The sequence below is a fragment of the Lissotriton helveticus genome, chromosome 8 (genome assembly GCF_964261635.1).
Source record: "Lissotriton helveticus chromosome 8, aLisHel1.1, whole genome shotgun sequence".
Classification (NCBI taxonomy): domain Eukaryota; kingdom Metazoa; phylum Chordata; class Amphibia; order Caudata; family Salamandridae; genus Lissotriton; species Lissotriton helveticus.
Window position 1 is genome coordinate 1,305,499,885 of NC_136069.1, and position 13,177 is coordinate 1,305,513,061.

A 13,177-nucleotide genomic window follows, 5' to 3' on the forward strand; every position below is an offset into this window, starting at 1 on the left:
ATGTAACTTAAATGAATATTCAGCTGAAGTTTCCCACTGGCTGAGCACTAAGCAGAAATAGCAATCTCAGTCTGAGGACCATGTGAATTTTTATAATTTTGCAAGTAGTAGGTATTTTGGTAACTGCCGCAGTAGCATGAGTTTCTATAATCACAACTTCCCTTTTGCTCCACTGTCAGTGTGTGTTGCAGGTAACAGGTTTGAACTTCAACAGGGCCTGCTCAGTTTTTCATCACCGCTATTAGTTTGATGGAAGGAGTACCAATGAGATGTGTTGGAACTCATTTCACTAAAACACTAATTCAGTAAGGGATGTGCACTATATAAATCACTATATAGTAAATAGACACATGTATAGGCACTGTGACATTGCGTCAAATTTGTGGGTGGCGGGGGTAGAAGTGACATTAATTAACATATGACCAATTGATGACATGCCAAGTGCATCACATGACTTATGACGCAATCACAGCAACTGAAATGCCCTCTAAAAGCTTTAACACTGATATTTATAAATGCCAAAGATTTGTTTAAGCTTAAAGCCATACAATTGGTGAGCTTCAGTTTTGATACATATATATACATGTGATTAGACACTCAGTTTTGATTCAATTAAAAACCTGTAAAAATCGTAGAAAACATTCTAAAACTACAAAGTAGGTAAAGGTATTAGGGTCATCTGATCTTGATTAAGGTAAAGGTATTACCTTATTCTTCCTAAATTATTTCCCTGTGCGCTGCCATGGTGAAATAATGTAGTCTTTTGACATCATGGACTGGGCTCAACATCTTTTAATTAAATATGGTTCACCTATTCAATTACGGATGTATGATGATACATCGCCAACCCGAACAACGCCACCAATTACAACGCAGTTTTAAAATCGTCAAAGGCATTAATTACATCGCAAGCTTTCACTGCGCACGCTGTTGTAGATTGTAGTGTTTCTGCTGCTTTGGCAAATACAACGCAGTTCACGAAATCGCAGGCTATTACATCGTTTTTTCCACTGAGTTTATGAAGTCTCTGGGGCGTGTTGTATTATAATCCTGGACTTTCAAGTTTGTCTAGGGTAATAAATGGCAACATACGCTCAGCAATCTATTATGTCAAAAATCAAAGCCTGTCTATTGTTTTACGTTGCTGAAGTGCTTTCAGCTTAAGCAAAGTAAGCTAAGTGTTTATATTCATGCAGCAATAACAGCAGGAATATATTTTGCTTCCTCAGAAGAAATTAGCAAAATAAAATTAGATCAGAGCCAGAAATTCCAGTGTAGGGTGACCAACTGGCATTGGTGCAAATTCAGGACGGTGAGTGTAAAAATTCAGGACAAAGGGTCAAAATTCAGGACAGGAGGTCAAAATTCAGGACAAAACTTCAGGACAATTGGATAAGTTTTACAGACACAGCAGAGGTCGCGCAATAGTATATAAGTAAGCCCAGCCATATCCAAACATATTCAACCATTTGCAAACCTATCCATCATGTATCCTTCCATCTATCATTTCACTCATCCATCCCTTCATCCATCCTTTCACTCATCCATCCTTTATCCATCCATCCACCCTTTCACCCTATCCATCTGTACACTCATCCATCCACTCTTCTACCCATCCATCCATTCACTCATCCATCCAGCCATTTACACTTTCACCCATCCAGCCATTCTTTCTCTTACTCATCCATCCACCCAGTAACTTATGCTTCCACCCAGCCACCCTTTCAGTCATCCATCATCCTCGCTTTCTCTCTCCATCGACCCTTTCATTTAGCAATCCTTCCTTCCATCCACCCACCCATCCATCTACACATCCACTCATGAATCCATCCATTGACCCTATCACTCATCCATCCTTTCTCTCATCCATTTATCCTTTCACTCCTTCACTCATCTGTTCATCCTTTTGTCCATCTATCCTCCCTTTCACTCACTCATCCATTCTTATATCCACCCTTTCACTCATACATACATCCATTCACCCTTGCACTTATCAATTCATTAATCCATCCATCCTTTTACTCATCCATCCAACCTTTTACCCATCCAGCTACCCTTCCACCTATACATCCAACTATTTACCTTTTCTCTCTTTCATCCTTCCCCTCACTCATCAATCCATCCATCCTCTCTCATTATCCATCTATTCAATCTTTAATTCATCCATTCACCCTCTCACTAATTCATCCAGCCATCCACCCATCCCTTTACTTACTCACTCACCCACCTTTTCATATTAATTTTGAGCTGAGCCTTTTTGAGAAGAGGCCCATCAAGAACTTCACACTCGCTGCAGGAGCCATTCCAGGACTGGGACAGAACCCACCGAGGGCGGAGACATGATCCACCACAGGGGGGGGACAGGAGCCATCACAGGTGGGGGGAGGAGGGGACAGGAGCCACCACATGGGGGGACAGGAGCCATCACTGGGGGGGCAGAAGGGGGAACAGGATCCACCAGGGTGGGCACAGAGGTGGGCATGCAGTATTCTAGTATCATCTTGGTCTCTTCCAGGGTGGGGTAGGGCTCCTCACCCCCTCCTGGACAAGACACCGAGAAGACAGTCTCTCTTCCCAAAATGTTAGTTGTGCCCCCCCCCCAGACTGATGTACAGTACTGAAAGGAGATACTCCAAGAGAATTGATTTAACCTATTGTCCTCCATACTTTGTTAATCAGTGTGGGTGCGATTGTGCCATTTCTTTATTTTATTACATTATAGACTGCATGTTTGAAGAACGGAGGTTTGTTTTCAATTTAGTGACAGTAATTAAGTTCTGTGAAGAGAACCACGTGCTGCCTTGGTGTAATCGGCCAGTTGTAGGATGTTTGGGGCCCTGGGCAGAGAGGGAATGTCTCACACAAATTGCAGAGACATGGCGCATTCAGGGCTGTTTGCATGTGAATAGATGCCCCTGCTCTTGAACCTGCAGCCTCGCCCTCTGTCACCTTCAAGCACCTCTTAACAGCTCATCAAGGACTGGAGGTGTGAAGGTTGCCATCCCGCTGTGCCTCTCCAATGCTGCTGGGTATCTGAGCTTTGTTACAGCATCAGAGTCAAGAAGGGAGGTGGCTGGAAGCTGTGCTGGCTTAAGGGAGGTTCGACCGGTGCCTGGTTAAAATTACGGACAAATGGCGTCCGTTAAAGAATCCTTCACGGACAACGGACAGACGGCCGAAATTACGGACTGTCTGTGAAATTTACGGACGGTTGGTCACCCTATTCCAGTGCCGTCTCATTTTAGGATCATACATTTGAAGGAGACGCTCCGTTTTTCAGTGCGCTTTCAACTAAATGAGATAATTAATGTTGAAAAAACACACAAAACCCCCTGCAGTTCCCACTCGCTCCACCTCCCCGGCCATTCCCTTGTTATTGTGGTTTTCGACAAGAAGGTTCAAGGCAACCGCCCAGGCCGCGGTTATCTCGGCAAAGGGGAAGAATGGAAGTTGCAAAATAGAATGGGAGAATGCACAAAAGCATTTCTTTTTTAGATCCAAAAAGGCGTAGTCGAGGCGGAAACATCCAAAAGACGGCACAAGAGTCGAGCAGAACAAAAACTCTCAGACATCCAATAATAAAAGTGCTAAATTAAATATATATATAGATATTTACAGATATATATAGATGCAAATACATATTTCAGTCTAGTTGTATTTTATTTCAAATGACTGCATATGTGTGGCTATGGGGATCAATGTTGTGTTGGGCATTATTACAGCTTGTTCAATTACCTATTATTATGGAGTGTCATTTTGCATGTGTGTGTTGTTATCTCGTTATTATGTCACATGCTACTATGCTTACTTATTGCTAAATTGTGATACTAATGCATGGACATTCAGGTTCTCTTCTGTTGCCATGATAAGTTTTGCTACGGTATATAATTTTTAACATGCCATTTGACACTGCTATATGACGCTCATTTGCACTTGCACTTCTGAATAGTACAGAGATTGCTGCATCACCCTGTAAAGCGTGAGGGATGCCAACCTGTACTTTTCTATGATTGCTGAGAGAAAAATGTGCACAGAATCGCACATAGCCAAAAGTAAAACATTGAATCATCATCGTGCATAGTCACAAATACAATGTATAATCGTCATCGCACATAGACAGAGTGCAACGTTCAATCATCATTTATAGCCAAAAGTATTGTGCTTAATCCTCATCATGCATAGCCAAAAGTACAATGCTTAATCCTCATCAGGCATAGCCAAAATTACAATGCTCAATCCTCATTGTGCATAGCCAAAAGTACAATGTTCAATCATCTCATCCATCCATCCATCCACCCATCATGCATAGCATATTATTAACCATAGCTAGAGTGTGTTCATTGTAATTCCATGCACAATTTTAGCCATCCATCCATCCACAATTTTATCCATCCATCCATACATCCATCCAACCATCATGCATCCATCCACAATTTTATCCATCCATCCATCCATCCACCCATCATGCATCCATCCATCCACCCATCCATCATGCCCATCCATCCATCCACCCATCATGAATCCATCCACAATTTTATCCATCCATCCACCCATCCATCCATCCATCCATCCACCCATCATGCATCCATCCACACTTTTATCCATCCATCCACCCATCATGCATCCATCCACACTTGTATCCATCCATCCACCTATCATGCATCCATCCGTCCATCCACCCATCCATCATGCCCATCCACCCATCCACCCATCCACCCATCATGGATCCATCCACACTTTTATCCATCCATCCACCCATCATTCATCCATCCACACTTTTATCCATCCATCCACCCATCATGCATGCATCCATCCACCCACCCATCCATCATGCCCATCCATCCATCGATCCACCCATCATGAATCCATCCACAATTTTATCCATCCACCCATCCATCCATCCATCATGCATCCATCTACAATTGTATCCATCCATCCATCATGCATCCATCCACAATTATAGCCATCCATCCACCCATCATGCATCCATCCACAATTTTATCCATCCATCCATCCATCCATCCACCCATCATGCATCCATCCACACTTTTATCCATCCATCCACCCATCATGCATCCATCCACACTTTTATCCATCTATCCACCCATTATGCATCCATCCACACTTTTATCCATCCATCCACCCATCATGCATGCATGCATCCATCCACCCATCCATCATGCCCATCCATCGATCCACCCATCATGAATCCATCCACAATTTTATCCATCCATCCACCCATCCATCCATCCATCCATCCATCCATCCATCCATCCATCCACCCATCATGCATCCATCCACAATTGTATCCATCCATCCATCATGCATCCATCCACAATTATAGCCATCCATCCACACATCATGCTTCCATCCACACTTTTATCCATCCATCCATCCACCCATCATGCATCCATCCACACTTTTATCCATCCATTCATCCACCCATCATGCATCCATCCACACTTTTATCCATCCATCCATCCATCCATCATGCATCCATCCACACTTGTATCCATCCATCCACCCATCCATCATGCATCTATGCACAATTTTAGCCATCCATCCATCCATCATGCATCCATCCACAATTTTATCCATCCATCCACCCATCCATCATGCATCATGCATCCATCCACAATTTTATCCATCCATCCACCCATCCATCATGCATCCATCCACAAGTTTAGTCATCCATCCATCCATCCATCCATCCATCAGCCATCCACCCATCATGCTTTGCATATAATTAACCATAGGTAGAGTGTGTTCTTTGTAATTCTGCGCCGCACCGTAAATGTAAATGAAATCATGTGTTCATTATAGTGCTCGCCTTCTGTCACCTTCATAATCCGTCATCTTGCACGCATCAGTCATATGTCAACCTCTAATAAAACGCATATTGTGCACACATCTGTCATAACACGCATCAGTCATTGTAGTGTGTTCAGGTCATCTTGCACTTGCACCGCTGTCCTGTCATTGCATTGCGTTGTCATCGCTAACGATGTAACCGCTAGCGATGTAAATGTCAATGCGCAGTTGTAGCATGCGTTATGAAAGCATGCAATGTAAAGCCACCTGCGATGTGAAAGTCGCGTTGCGATGGCAGCGCGTGAAAACACCGTCGTTGTAACGGGTGTTTCCCTTCAATTACCATCATATACAGGGTTGAACCCCGTACCCAAGCCGAACATTCTTCTCTACGGGAATGTTCTTGGTCACTGTAGTATGATTCAAAAACCTATCTCGGCATCGCAAGCAAATATTCAGAAACATGTCCAAGTTCAGTCAATGATGAGAGTTTGGATTATTTTTCAAAACCTTTATTCTAATTAAGGGATTAGTAAGGTTTCATTTTCTTTCTCTATTCAAATTAGTCAAATATTCAATTTAGTTTACAGAACTCTCATAATAGTTTGTTTAGGACAATAAATCAAATAGTGCATTAACAGCATACCATAAATTAATAAAGTTCCTATATTAAAAGTTCAGACAAGAATTTCAGAGTTAGTAGAACCCATTAAGAGTTCAAGTTTAAAGGAAAAGAGTGAGATCAAGAGAGCATAAAGCTGAAAAGCCAAATTAAAGCAACAGAATTTCCCTTAAAGAGTAATTCATGAAACTCATCTGAGTCTCAATAACACAAACAAATCATTCTACAGTTGCAGTAGCAAACTGTAAAATAAAGTTTCAAAATGAAAAGAGGAACAGAAGCAGCAGTAGCCACAACCGTCAGTCTAGTACAAAGGAGTGTGTTGGGAGTAGCATCCAGAGAAGTTTTCAGGAAAGCATTCAAAAAAGACATTCGAAAAATGCATTGAGACCAACTAGGAACACGCATCAATATAAAAGCTATGAATACATGTTGCAGACATTGTTGGAGGCAATTTTCGCTCTGTTCCAATCAGGAGACATCACTTGTCTTAAAGCAGGTTCAGTTCTTTCTTTCTCACAAAATAACATGCAACTTGCAAAGTCCTTATCATAATGTTAGATACAGGCATAAGCCTCAGTTCCCATAGGCATTGAGCATAGTTTGACCTTTCAAATTAGTGTGTTTCACTGCGTACACAATAAACTATGCTAAAGAGAAGAAACATTATCTTTGCAAAATTACTATTTAGTAAAGCATTTCATTAATACGAACAAAAAATGTTGTTTGAATGAGCAACTGCTTCTTTTTAGACATTATGTGAAATAGGGTGAGATTCAGAAGTTTTAATGCACTACAAACAATATGTTGTTTAGTAAAATTATACATTTGATCAAAACCGGAACAATCTGCAGTTATGAGGCATATTTCTAAGCATGTCACATTAAGGTCAAGTCCTACATTCTACTGTCTATATTACAGCAATGTTGAGTGATGTTTTCTGAAGTCTATTCTAATAATGATCAATCAATCAATCAGGTGGTTTATAAAGTGCGCTGAGGGTCTCAAGGCACCCGGGGGGGGGGGGGGGAGGGGAGGGGGCATGCAGCTCTGGATCAGTCCAAGAGCCTGGTCTTGAGGCTTTTCCTGAAGATGTGCAGAGTGGGGAAGCATCTGATGTTGACTGGGAGCTCGTTCTAGGTCTTTGCTGAGATGTAGGAGAAGGATCTCCTGCCTGCTCTAGTTCTGCGGATGCGTGGGGTCACTGCCAGGGTGAGGTCGGCGGAGCGGAGGTTCCTTTTGGGTACATGGTAGGATACTCTGTCGTTGAGGTATTGGGTCCGATGATGAGGAGGCATTTGTAAGCTTGAGTGAATACCATGAAGGTTACTCTCTTCTTGACGGGGAGCCAATGGAGGTTTCGTAGGTGTTGGGTCATGTGCTTGTGTCGTGGAGTTCCGAGGACGAGTCTGATAGCGGTGTTCTGGATTGTTTGGAGTTTATGTAGCAGGGTTTTGTTGATTCCGGCGTAGTCCTGTAGTCCAGTCTGCTGGTTATGAGTGTATGGGTGATATTCCTTATATATTCGGGGGGGATCCACTTGAAGGTCTTGCGGAGGATGCGGAGGCAGTTGAAGCAGGTGGATGCGACGGCATTGATCTGGCGGGTCAAGGTCAGGGGGGAGTCTTGAATGATGCTGAGGTTCCGAGCGTGGTCTGTCTGGGTGGGTGGATTTCCGAGGGCAGTGGGTCACCAGGAGCTATCTCACGGAGTGGGGGAGTGTCCGAGGACGAGGACCTCTGTCTTCTCTGACTTCAGTTTTAGGAGTCTGGTGTCTTTGGGGTTCTTTGTGAGAGAGAGGATGAGCTGGATGTCGTCTGTGTCGGATACTATGCTGAGCCCATGCTGTCTGACGATTGCGGCGAGGGGGCCATGTAGATGTTGAAGAGCGTCTGGCTGAGCGAGGATCCTTGGGGTACTCCACAGTTGATCTCTGTAAGTTCGGAGAGGAAAGGAGGGAGTCTACTATTTGGGTTCAGCCGGAGAGAAAGGAGGGTGCCAGTCGTTGGCGGTTCCTTGTATACTGGCGCCATGGAGTCTGGCTGTGAGAGTGCGGTGAGAGACGGTGTCGAAGGCTGCTGAAGGGGTCTAGTAGGATGAGGGCCGCAGTGTGGCCCTGGTCGAGTAGCATGCGGATGTAAACGGTGGCGGCGAGGCGGGCGGTATCACTGCTGTGGTTGCTGCGGAAACCGGACAGGGAGGAGTCTAGGATGGAATTCTCTTCGATGAAGGTGGTCAGCTGGGCGTTGATGAATCTCTATGTGACTTTGGCTGCGAAGGGAAGGAGAGAGGTGGGCCATAGGTTTTCAGGTCCTTTGGATCGGCTGAGGGTTTCTTGAGGAGGGGCTTGACCTCTGCCTGCTTCCAGTTGTAGGGGAAGATGCCAGATTCGAGGGAGGCATTGATAGTCCAGCCTAGTTCGGGTGCTATGGCGGCGGCGGCGGCTCTCTGGTAGATTTGCGGTGGGCAAGTGTCCATGGGGCACGTGAGTGGGTGTTCTTCATGGTCGTGGTGGTGCCTTCAGTGGTGGCAGGTTTCCAAGTGTTGATGGTCGACTGGTTGTCGGTGGTGGGGAGGGGGGTTGTGTCCAGCATCTGTTCACTGAAGTTGTCGTAGAGGGCCTTGATATTGAGGTGGAAGTAGGAGCTGAGCTTGTTGCAGAGATCCTGAGAAGGCGTGACGTCCGTGGCTTCACTGGGGGGTTTGGCGAACTGCTGTGTGATGTTGAAGAGTTCTTTAATGTTACTTGCGTTGGTGTGGATTTTGTTCTTGGTGGCCTTTTTGCGCTGGTGGTATTTATTCATGGTGTTCCTGTAGTTGTTCTGGTCTTCAGTGGTTTTCCTGTTCCTCCAGAGTTTCTCAAAGCGTCTGCAGGAGGGAACCAGGCGACCCTCAGAGGGCGTTGTTTGACGGGGTGGTGGAGGGGTGCAAGCTTGTCAGCGCAGCCGGTGATCCAGCGGTGTAGCTCTTTGGCTGCGGAGTTGGCGTCGGTCGTGCCGGAGGGGGGTTAGCCGAGGAGGGTGGTGTTGAGGTGTTCCTCTGTGATCTTACTCTAGTTCTTTCGTGGTGGTCGCAGGCAGGTTTGGGTGCGGTGGTGGCGTTGAAAGTGAAGTGTACGCTGCCTAGTGCAGCTTGCACATTATAACTGCATGTCATTGCTTTGCATTTTACTTAATCATTGCATAGTTTCTACTGTTAGTCTAAATAATTTGCATTTTGAATTGTCGATCCTATCATTCTGAAAGAGCAAAATATTACTTACCTATGCATCCCGTAGCACAGTGCAATTGCTTCTCTGGTACACTTGGGCCTAAATAGCTTAAATAGACGGACCAGTATTCCCTTTCTTGGGGCCACACATTTTGTGCTAAAAAGCAGAAAACGATTTATTATCTCTGGTCCTCCCAGTTTACAGTTGCATGAACCATTGCAATCTTTCTTCATTGGCCATTTGAGGTAAATGCTCGTACTGGCAGAGTTAGATTTTAAGTTCATTGAAAGTTATTATGTCGAGATAGGCATCCAGGCTGTTTTTAATGTTTATTTCTAAGCATGCTTTCAACAGAGAATCTCCTCTGTTGTGACAAGCGATCCCATTTGCTTTAATGTACCACTAATTTGCTTTGATGGCTGTTTTGTTTGTTGCATTCAGTTTTCTTTGATTCTCCCACAATTTGCCACAGCCAATCATTTTCAAAACTGTTTCCACATGATTTATCCAGTGGCTTTTCCTAGATGCTTCCACGCTAATCACATCATACAAGGACATTTGGTACACCTTCGAATGGGAGTTTACATGTGCTCTCTCTCTCTCTCTCTCTCTCTCTCTCTCTCTCTCTCCATATATATATATATATATATATATATATAAATATTCACTGAAAAATACAAAGGTTACATTTTTGTATAGTTAGGTGAATATGTCAGTGACAACATTAACATTTTGAACTAAAAACAACACAGAAATTCACCAGTTATAGTTAGCAGAGCTAACTAAAACTTGTGTCCTGCCATTCACTGCTCATGACCTCACATATGACATCACTCACGACATGTTCTATGACATCATTTATGACATCACTGATGACATCTCAAATGACATCAATGATGACATCACTCATAAAATCATTGACGCTTCGTTTTCCCGCATATGTCTCTATATATTACTATGGCACTAGAGGCCTGACCGTAAGTACAAAATAGCTCATGAGAAGATCAGTCATCATGAGTGCCCTCACAGATACAACTCCCTTAGGTATAGAAAGTAAGCATTAGATGTAACATCGACCCTATACTATACACTTTACAGGTAGCATAGTTCACATTAACAATCAACCACAGATATGTGGGAACCCTCTTTGAGTATGGTGTTCAATCTTTATATAACTGTTCAAAGAAAGCCAAGTTCCTAAAAAAGCTAAACATCTGTTCCAAAATGAATGTTTTACTATGAAAAGCTTTTATATGTATCAAACCACTGACTGTCACCGAACGTACATTGAGTAATGAAGCTGTATGAATAGAGAAGTGTGTACTCTAAACAGTATTAACTCTATGGAGAGGGTATACCCTGTACCATTCTGTTTGCAGACAGGAAAACTCTCATGAGAAATACACTACAGAGTATTACAAAGTATCTAAAAACACCAATGTACACTCTATGCAACACTTGCCAAAGAAGGCACTATTTGCTTAAAATAAGCAATGTCTGAAGGTGCTAAAGATTACACTACCTACAGTCTTCATACTGTGGTAGAAACATTACAGATAGCCCATATTCTGAACCAAAACAAGCACATGTACATAGCTTAACGCCTTAACCGCGACGGTTTTTCCGCCGCAGTGCGGGCGTTATATTAGGTGGGCGGGGTTGCGTCGGCCGTTGGCCAACGGCAGCACTAGCGAGGTAGTGCTCCCGTCGGCCAACGCCCGACGGCAGCACGCAAGGGGTTAATGCCTGGTGTGCACTGGTTTTTATGTTACGTATAAATTCTCATGCTGACGTGATTCTATCTAATATCTCAAGACTGCTTAAAAAAAGTTAACATCTTCTACATAGAATGTAACTCCTGTTGAAAACTTTTTCGGGACAATCAAAAAACGTGTCTGGAATATTATGAACACAAGTCAACTGTCACCTGCACACAGAGTTACTCTTGAATAAAATGATTTATAACATTTTAATACCTCTACACACTTATGGTGAATGAGGATAACTTGTGTTTTTTGTAAACACTTATACCCATTAGCTAAACCCAGGCTGTCCAAAATGAGGTAGACAATATGGTACTTATCTGACACTATGCAAACTATAAAACAAACTAGCACGCTCATTGGATGTTGTCATCAGTGTTAATATTAGTGATGTCATCAATTATGTTATTTGAGATGTCAGGAGTGATGTCATAAATGATGTCAGAAAACATGTCATGAGTGATGTCATATGTAAGGTCGGTCCTAAGCAGTACACGGCTTGGGTGCAAGTTAGTTATATCATTACTTCATTACTTTAACCTTTGGCCTTTCTGTGTGTGTTGTGTGTGTGTGTGTGTGGTATTAGGTACTCTGTAGTTATAGATAGGGTTGCCAGAGATAGGGATTGCTTGGATTTTTGTCCCTTCATAACTTTGCACCCGTTTGACAAATCTCTGTGAAACTTGGCAGATCTGTTGCACCTGTTACATTGTCGGAGGATTGACAGTTTTGACACCTCTCTCTTAGATAATGGGTAATTATACTATGGTGTGTGGAGAGACTGGGATCTCTGCTAAAGACCCGTCTTTTGGATGATGGGTGTGCATAGTAGGGTGTAGGAAGAGCCTTAATTCTACTCACAACTCTTCCCAAGCATATGGGTGTAAATAGTAGACTCTGATAAACACCAACTCCACCAAGACTCCTTCGTACAGTAACAAGTGTGCATATTTGAGTGTATTCAAAGATCACCTACTCCTTTCGTGCAAGAGTCTTGCGAGATTCTAAACATGTTTTTAAAAAGAATGAACCTTCGCCTCATCACAGTACTTATGTCTTACATACTTACTCTCAATAACAAGGGGCACAATATGCATAGTACAGTGTATAGAGAATTCACCTACTTCTGGTTAATATTCATGATCCAGCAAGCATCAGACAATATCGTAATTTTTATTAGAACAATATGCATTTATTTTCAGCACAGCAGTTATGCCTTAGAGACCTCCTCTCCAAATCTAGGGGGACAGGATGCCTTTCTGCTGCATCGTAATATAGCTTTCTTTCTTCATTCCCACAGCACCTCCAATTTTTCAAAGTAAACAGTAATGGAAACCATTTCTTTTCCAAAGCTCCAACAGCCAGCCATCAGAATGCTCACTCTCAAAGGACTCACAGGAGGCTCTTTCTCCCATGAGAACTTGAAGGCTCAAGAAAAAACTGGCTTCTCGACCAATCACAGGACTCAATTTTTTAATTCACGCTCCCTTTGGACACTCCCGAGACTCTAGTAGACCCAACTGCCAAAATATAAAATACATTTTTACTCTAAATTTCTCAAAAACTATTTAATGGTTTTACACCAAATCACAAAAAGAACAATCTGCAGACTGAGATCTAGCTTCCTGCCAAATCTGATGTAATTCCGTTTAGAAGTTTTTGCTCTTGCCTTGTCTAAAGAAGTCTATAGAAAATGCATGGGGATTTTGTGTTTTTTTCTCAGCCCCCCTTAGGATGGATCACCCAAAACTTTGCAGGAAGGAATATATA